Source organism: Sinocyclocheilus anshuiensis, unplaced genomic scaffold, assembly GCF_001515605.1.
Source record: "Sinocyclocheilus anshuiensis isolate Anshui unplaced genomic scaffold, SAMN03320099.WGS_v1.1 scaffold78, whole genome shotgun sequence".
Taxonomy (NCBI): domain Eukaryota; kingdom Metazoa; phylum Chordata; class Actinopteri; order Cypriniformes; family Cyprinidae; genus Sinocyclocheilus; species Sinocyclocheilus anshuiensis.
In genome coordinates this window covers 4221822-4228586 of record NW_015544250.1, presented here as the reverse complement: position 1 = coordinate 4228586, position 6765 = coordinate 4221822, and the positions used below count along the sequence as shown (strand labels likewise).

At 36.3% G+C, this 6765-nt stretch overlaps 1 long non-coding RNA gene across 1 annotated transcript; it reads left to right on the top strand.

The window, feature by feature from the left end:
- Positions 1-328: 328 nt before the first annotated feature.
- LOC107697870 (uncharacterized) lies at positions 329-1784 on the top strand. The gene is made up of 2 exons (XR_001635269.1): positions 329-512; positions 1166-1784. It is a non-coding gene; the product is annotated as an uncharacterized LOC107697870 (long non-coding RNA).
- Positions 1785-6765: the final 4981 nt, after the last annotated feature.

Sequence of the window (6765 nt, the reverse complement as noted above, 5' to 3'; positions counted from 1 at the left end):
GACAACAATAAAAAACCTAAACCCCAAATGCTATAAGAATTATCACTGAACTTTAAGATTCAGCATGCTAGCTATGCTTTAGCAGACAAAATGAGCACAATATATTTGAGATAAATAAGCAAGCAGTGCGCGGTAAGTAAACCAAAACATCAAACTTAAATTATTATACTATAAATTCACATTTTACTTACTGAGTTAGTGGCATTAGGTGTGGTTCAGATTTATGATACGAAGGGGTGCGGTTTGCAAAAAAAGGCTAATCCCCATTGGTCGCTGCCTGCTGGTGTAGCAGCGCTACCTGAAGCAGGTAGGCAAATAAAGACAGACCTGAGAAAGAGGATCACACTGCTGCTCATCACGGCGGGAATCAAGCGCACATTGGGACCAACTAAAAACGTTCAAGACCTTCATGCTAAAGGTTTAGGCCTTTTTATTTTTGCAAGGTTTAACAGAAAACAATTTCTGACTTTTTGTTTGTTTAGCACCAAGTTGGATCTAACGCCATGAGCAAGGTGAGTGTGTGGTCAAAATCAAAGTGGGTAACATTAGCAATTGTCTTAAGAAAATGCCATTTGATTTACATTTTAAAATATTGTGTTGAATTTTTGTTTTCAAGTGCTTCTACATTCTGCTTGACGGCAATTATGTTAAAAAGATAAACTAAAAAAAAGTACTTTAGGTTTAAAATATGTATGTACATAAATTACAACTTTAATTTTGATTGTATGCATGTAAGAGGGTAAATCTGTGCAGATCCGTATTAAAGCGTGTGGAAAACCCCCCTCTCAAACACACATGCATGTTCGCAGGGGGTGGGGGTTTAGGGTTGTGTTACACTGTGTTGGGAGTCAAAAAGCACCGTTTTTTTGTGGTTGGCAAAGCAAACAGGCCTCGTACCTGTATGACCTACAGGCACAGAGGGAGAGACAGGTTTGGGCTCGCTGAAGGGAGAGGCCAAGTCACAGAGTACATTCTCTCACACTCTCTGAAGGCAACAACTGCCTTCGCAATGGAACATTTTGAACCTGCACAACAAAATAATATCAGTTAGATTTGGAAATTTAAATTTTCAAAATTTGCCTGTTAGATGTACAGTCTTTAAGTAATCCGTAATCCCTGTGATTTATTTATTCAGTGTGCTTATATTGTGTTATACTTCATACAGGTACAGAAGAGCTGCGGAAGCCGAAATGCGGTTTTATCTGCTCTGTGAATTCTATCCTTCATTCCACCGGAGTCTGTGAAGCTGTCCAATCAGATTTCAGTGGTGTGAAGTGTAGGAGACATGGAAAGATCACTTTTTCCACAACCTGCAAAGGTTCACGGCCTGTATCTTGTTAACAGAAAAAGCAGCACGGTTATAAGGTGAAACAAATGTCAAAATACAACTACAAGTTTTAGAAGGCATGCATGACTAGTTTTCAGTTGCAGTATAATTTGCAATGTGCTTTCATGCTTGCACGGATCAATGCAGGCCGTGACAGTTGTATGCTAAACACTGTGAATGTTAAGCCCCGGCTCTCCTATTGCGCATTGAACGCTTTTTAGAGTATCTAAACATCTATCTAAAGCATCGTACCTCACTCTGCCCTTTAGCACACAGTGACAGTTCCACACAACATGGCATGTTTGTTCATTTGCTGTTGTGGAGAGAGCCAAGGCGGTCTAAGTACACACACACCCACACATACATACAAGATTCACAAAGCCTGCCAAGATGTATTTATGTATGCTGGTTCAGCCTTTATCCTCTCAACCCACACTAATAAACTCACTTTACCAAATGTGTTTGTGTCAATTGCTTAATCCTGACAATAAACTACTATAATAAAACATAACCCTTACTCATTCCCCTGGCATTTGTAGTATGAATGTTGCGGTTTATGAATTTCAATTAGTCCACCAAATATGTGACCTGCTCTTTGCATGCATACGGTGAGGTTGAGATGATGTTAATCTTGGGAATGATTTCACACAAAGCCAAGCTGAGGTGAAGCGAGTTCAAAGCAAGGCAAGTGCAGTGCGAGACATGCTCAGCTTTACAGAGGCCTTTAAAGTTCATCAACACTCAATGCAAAGAAACTTCTTTTGAGCAGTTTAGTTAATTCCCCTTGTGAAATTGCTCCTCAAAAATGAAAAATAAATGCAAAGTTTGAGTTTCGCCTCAACAAGGTTACACTAGTGGCTTCTCACAATCAACAAAACTCTTTCATTTTTGATTGTTAAACCATGTTTCGACTTGATCAGGGCCTATTTTAAAGGCCTCAATAATGAGATAACAGCGCTGAAAATACATGTTCAGCCAAAGCAAAGGAAACAATGTCATATGAAACAATGGTATCATATAAATCTCATATAATTTTCGAACACAGCTTTGTTTTTTAATGCTTTTAATGTGATTGGCAGAGTTATATAAGAGATAATGTACATTATGCTGGTCATTATCACAACAATAATAAACCCAGGCGCAAAGCGAAAAGGGCTTATATCACATTGAACAGGTTTATTATGTGACAATGAGAGGCTGACTGTACATTATACCTTACATAACACCTGCCCATCTCTTTAACAGTGTTAAAAATAGTATAAACATAATTGTACTATTTTACATTCCCATAGCTCAAACAGTAGAGCAAAACAGGTTTGATTATATATACTGTCAGCCTATATATAGGTTTGATTATATATACTGTGTCTGCCTATATACCGCAGGATTGCTTGTAATAAAGAATTAAATGCAAACGAAAAGGCAGTAGAGCTGACTGTTTCTGTCAATGGTAAGTTTTATTTTGGATTTGTGTGATAATCAAAATAATGGATAAATGTGTTTGTAAACAGCCCTGGATCAGTTGCAGACTCCTGTGTGAAAGCACAGTCCGTGCTGCTTCTGCACCGCTTACGTACCACACATGGACTGTACTGCAAATGGAGTATGTGTGAAATCTGCCATAGCAAGCCAGCTCATACAGCTCATGAAATCAGGCTTGTGCTGTGTGTAAGCTATTGTGCAACAATTGCACGGTTGTCAAAACAAAAATGCAGTGCACGATCAAACATTTAGGTGAGATAAATATATATTTTTGAAAAATGTCTAAAAAAATCCCCCCCTCCACCCCTCAAATTAAAAAATCCCCTCTCACAAGAGTCACCTAAGCGGGGAATTCATTTTCAAAAATGAAATTCAGGCCCTGCGATGTCACATGCCTGCCTCTCCCATGATATTCACAGCTGTTCTATACATTCCTCAAAGGATGGTATCAGCTGCAGTCATAACAGCAGTCATAAAGACTGTCAAGCGGGACACAGGTACACCTAGAATGGTACAGGCTCGACTGTATTTATATATACCTAATGTGTGTGTATGTTGGAGAGAGAGGTGGAATGGTTACATGACAAATTATTATAACCAAATGTTATTAAATACTGCATCTCAATACATGAATTGATTAGTTGAATAAAAAGGTAATAACAAATAAGAAAATGGAAGACATTGTCATAAAAGCCATGTTAGCAATACAAGTTAAAATAATTTAAAAAATTTAAAAACACTTAAAATGTGTATTAAAATGCTGAATTTCATTCAGTTGCACTCCGTATGTTTGAAAGGAACGTGTCCAGTGTTTATGCACCTCCTCCAGAGTGTTCATTACTGCTAATAATCACACTACAACCAATCACAAAATTAAAACAAGATTAAAGAAACACTCATTTTTAAACCTAATAAGAAAAATTAAAAATTGACTACAGAAATTTCCATGTTTTCCCAATATGATCTCTAATACATACAGTATGATACCATTCATAAGTTTGGGGTAAGTTCAAATTTTTTTATTACTTTTATTCAGCAAAGATGCATTAAATTGATTGAAAGCAACAGTAAAGTCCTTTAACGTGTTACAACAGATTTCTATTTCAAATAAATGCTGTTCTTTTGAACTTTCTATTAAAAAGTAGCATGGTTTCCACTATAGTATTAAGCATCACAACTGTTTTCAACATTAACATCATCATAACATCACATTAGTAAGAAATTATTCTTGAACACCAAACAAGCATTGAACAGAATGAATTCTGAAGGATCATGTGACACTGAAGAAGCCAGAATTGCGTGATATAAACTCGCAATTGTGAGAAAGTCAAAACTGCGAGATATAAACTCAAAATTCTGACTTTTCTCACAATTGTGAGTTTATATCTGGCAATTCTGACTCTTGCAATTGTGTGTTATAAAGTCAGAATTGCCAGATATAAACTCACAATTCTGACTTAAATCTTAAATAAAATTTAAAAAAAGTCAGAATTGTGAGTCTCAATGCAGTGGCAGAAATGTGCTTTCTATACATAAGAGACTTCTTTCAAAAGCACAAAAAAAAAAAAATGTACTGACCCCAGTTTTGAACCATACATCTAACATTCAAAAAAACACCCATTCATATTCACAACCAAGTGTACATTAGAATATGACCGCACACATTTACATATCAAAAACCTGGATGTGTGGTTACTCATTTCACGCACAAAACGATTAGTCAATCAAAACAGAGCTAATTTACATATTCAAGAATGGTCATGTTAAACTAAATTACAACTTTCTGGTGCAAAAAGACTAACATTGGGGGGGAACAACATATTGAAATGTGCCTGATTTTTCCTCTTCTGCCACAGTGGCTGAGGACATTGGACCTCACAAGCTGGAGCGTCTGGTGGAGCTGCTGACAGCTCATGAGTGTGAGGAGCTCGTCTCTGCCATATCTCAACCTGAGGAGAGCATCTTCCAACATTTAGATCGACTATCTGCAGAAAGGAACCAGTTACTGCAGTCAAGAAGACGCAGAAACACACGTAAGTATGATAGACACGAGGGCTGCTGCTTTAAGCAGTTTAAATCAGTTCTAATGAATTGATTCTTATTTGTTTTATGCTAATGAAATCCAGCAGTGTGCTGTGTGAAGTGACATCCTGCAGTAAATGAAGAGGTCATGAGCAGCCAAATGTATTTGTTTATCTCCACTGCACACATCAGTCTGCAATCGAGAGGTCTACTCGAGAGACATCTCAACAAAACAAAATGTTGATATAATCCCTTTTCAACAAATGAAACCTATCGAGGCAGTGGGACATGATTGTTTAATTGCCTGAACAATTGAAGAGCTGTTGCTACTATTGCTGGCTGCTCTCCCTCTGCCTGTTTGGAGCATGTTTGATATTGTGCATATATGTGTGTGTGTGTGTGTGTGTGTGTGTGTGTGTGTGATTGTCAGACCAGCAGGCCCCCTGTCGCTCAGCGCTTAAGGACTGGCTGCAGATTCACGGCAAGCAGATATACTATGACAGGCTGTCTCGTGCATTACAACAGATCAGCAGGGCTGACATTGCTATAGGTCAGTCGCACACAACAGCACTGACACACATGAAATGCGCACACAAAACAACCTACAATATGTACAATATTGAGCAGAGATGCACAAAATATTATCGTAATGGTTATCAGCTAATAGAATTTCTTTAATTTATCAGTATTATTTTAAATGTATATTTTAATTGATCCGATATTTAATCATGCATGCTTATTACACATACAGTATATTTATTCTGTATAATTTATATTACCTTTGTCATCATCTAATGCTCATTTAAAGTTAATCTTTATAAACACTTGTGATTTAACACCACTGTGAAAAGTAATCTTTAATACACAAAATAATGATCTTTAAAAAAGCATCATATGACCCCTTTAAAATGAATATCCATTTTTCATACTGAAGATTACAATGTCATGATGCCTAAAATCATTTGTAAATGATTATAGTTTTATTAATTGTTGTTTTAGTGTTTTCTTAGTGTATTATTTTTTATTTTATTTCTATAAATAGCTGAATTGTATTGTTGTTCCCAAGTGGTTTACTATCAACTTTCTAAAATTCATAGATTTAATTGTAGAATTCTCTTCTTTTGATATATATAAGTTCAAATATTCAATATGTCCTATATAAAAGGTACAATTCTAATTAAATTAAATAATTAAAAAAAGTTAAAATGAACATAAAAAATATATTCATATTTAAAAAATATTCTTGATTATTTTGTAAAATTGTAAAATTGTTTTGTCTTAAGAATTTTTTTTTTTTTTTCAGAATTAGTGTTAGAACCCTTGCTTCACTTGTGAAATAAGATTACATTTTTAAAAAGTCAGATGGTTCTTTATGGTTTGTAATATTTCAAAAGAACTGATCTCAAAACTTCATGATTATCATTTTTTGAGAATGATACAAGTACAAACTAAACCGGACAAAGTAGGCCTATTTTACCATAGTAAAACTACATACTTCACCTTCAGGGACCCCTACAAAACCACAGCTAACATGCTATTCATTTGCCAACAATGGAGCTTGCAAGAAACAAAACGACACAAAAGTTTTGCAAAGATGCAAAGTTTTTCATCACCTTTTCTTTTGTTTTTGCACACCACCGATGCAACAAGCATCGAGCTAATTCAGAGCAATCCATCTTACCAACCAAAAGATGAAACTCAGCAGCGCATAGTGTTATTTTTATACATTTCTGATGGGATGCGCTTTGCACCCTGTCACTCCTCTGGCAGTGATTGTGGTCCGGCGTGTGGGGCGGCTCCACAGCCGAATGGCATCGGATATGAGAAGGTGCAAACGATATGACAGCAGGCTCGCTGGAGCTGACATCAGATCCACTACATGCCATCTGTTCCTTTCATCAGCTCCATTAAAGGGAGAAAACGATAAACAGAGA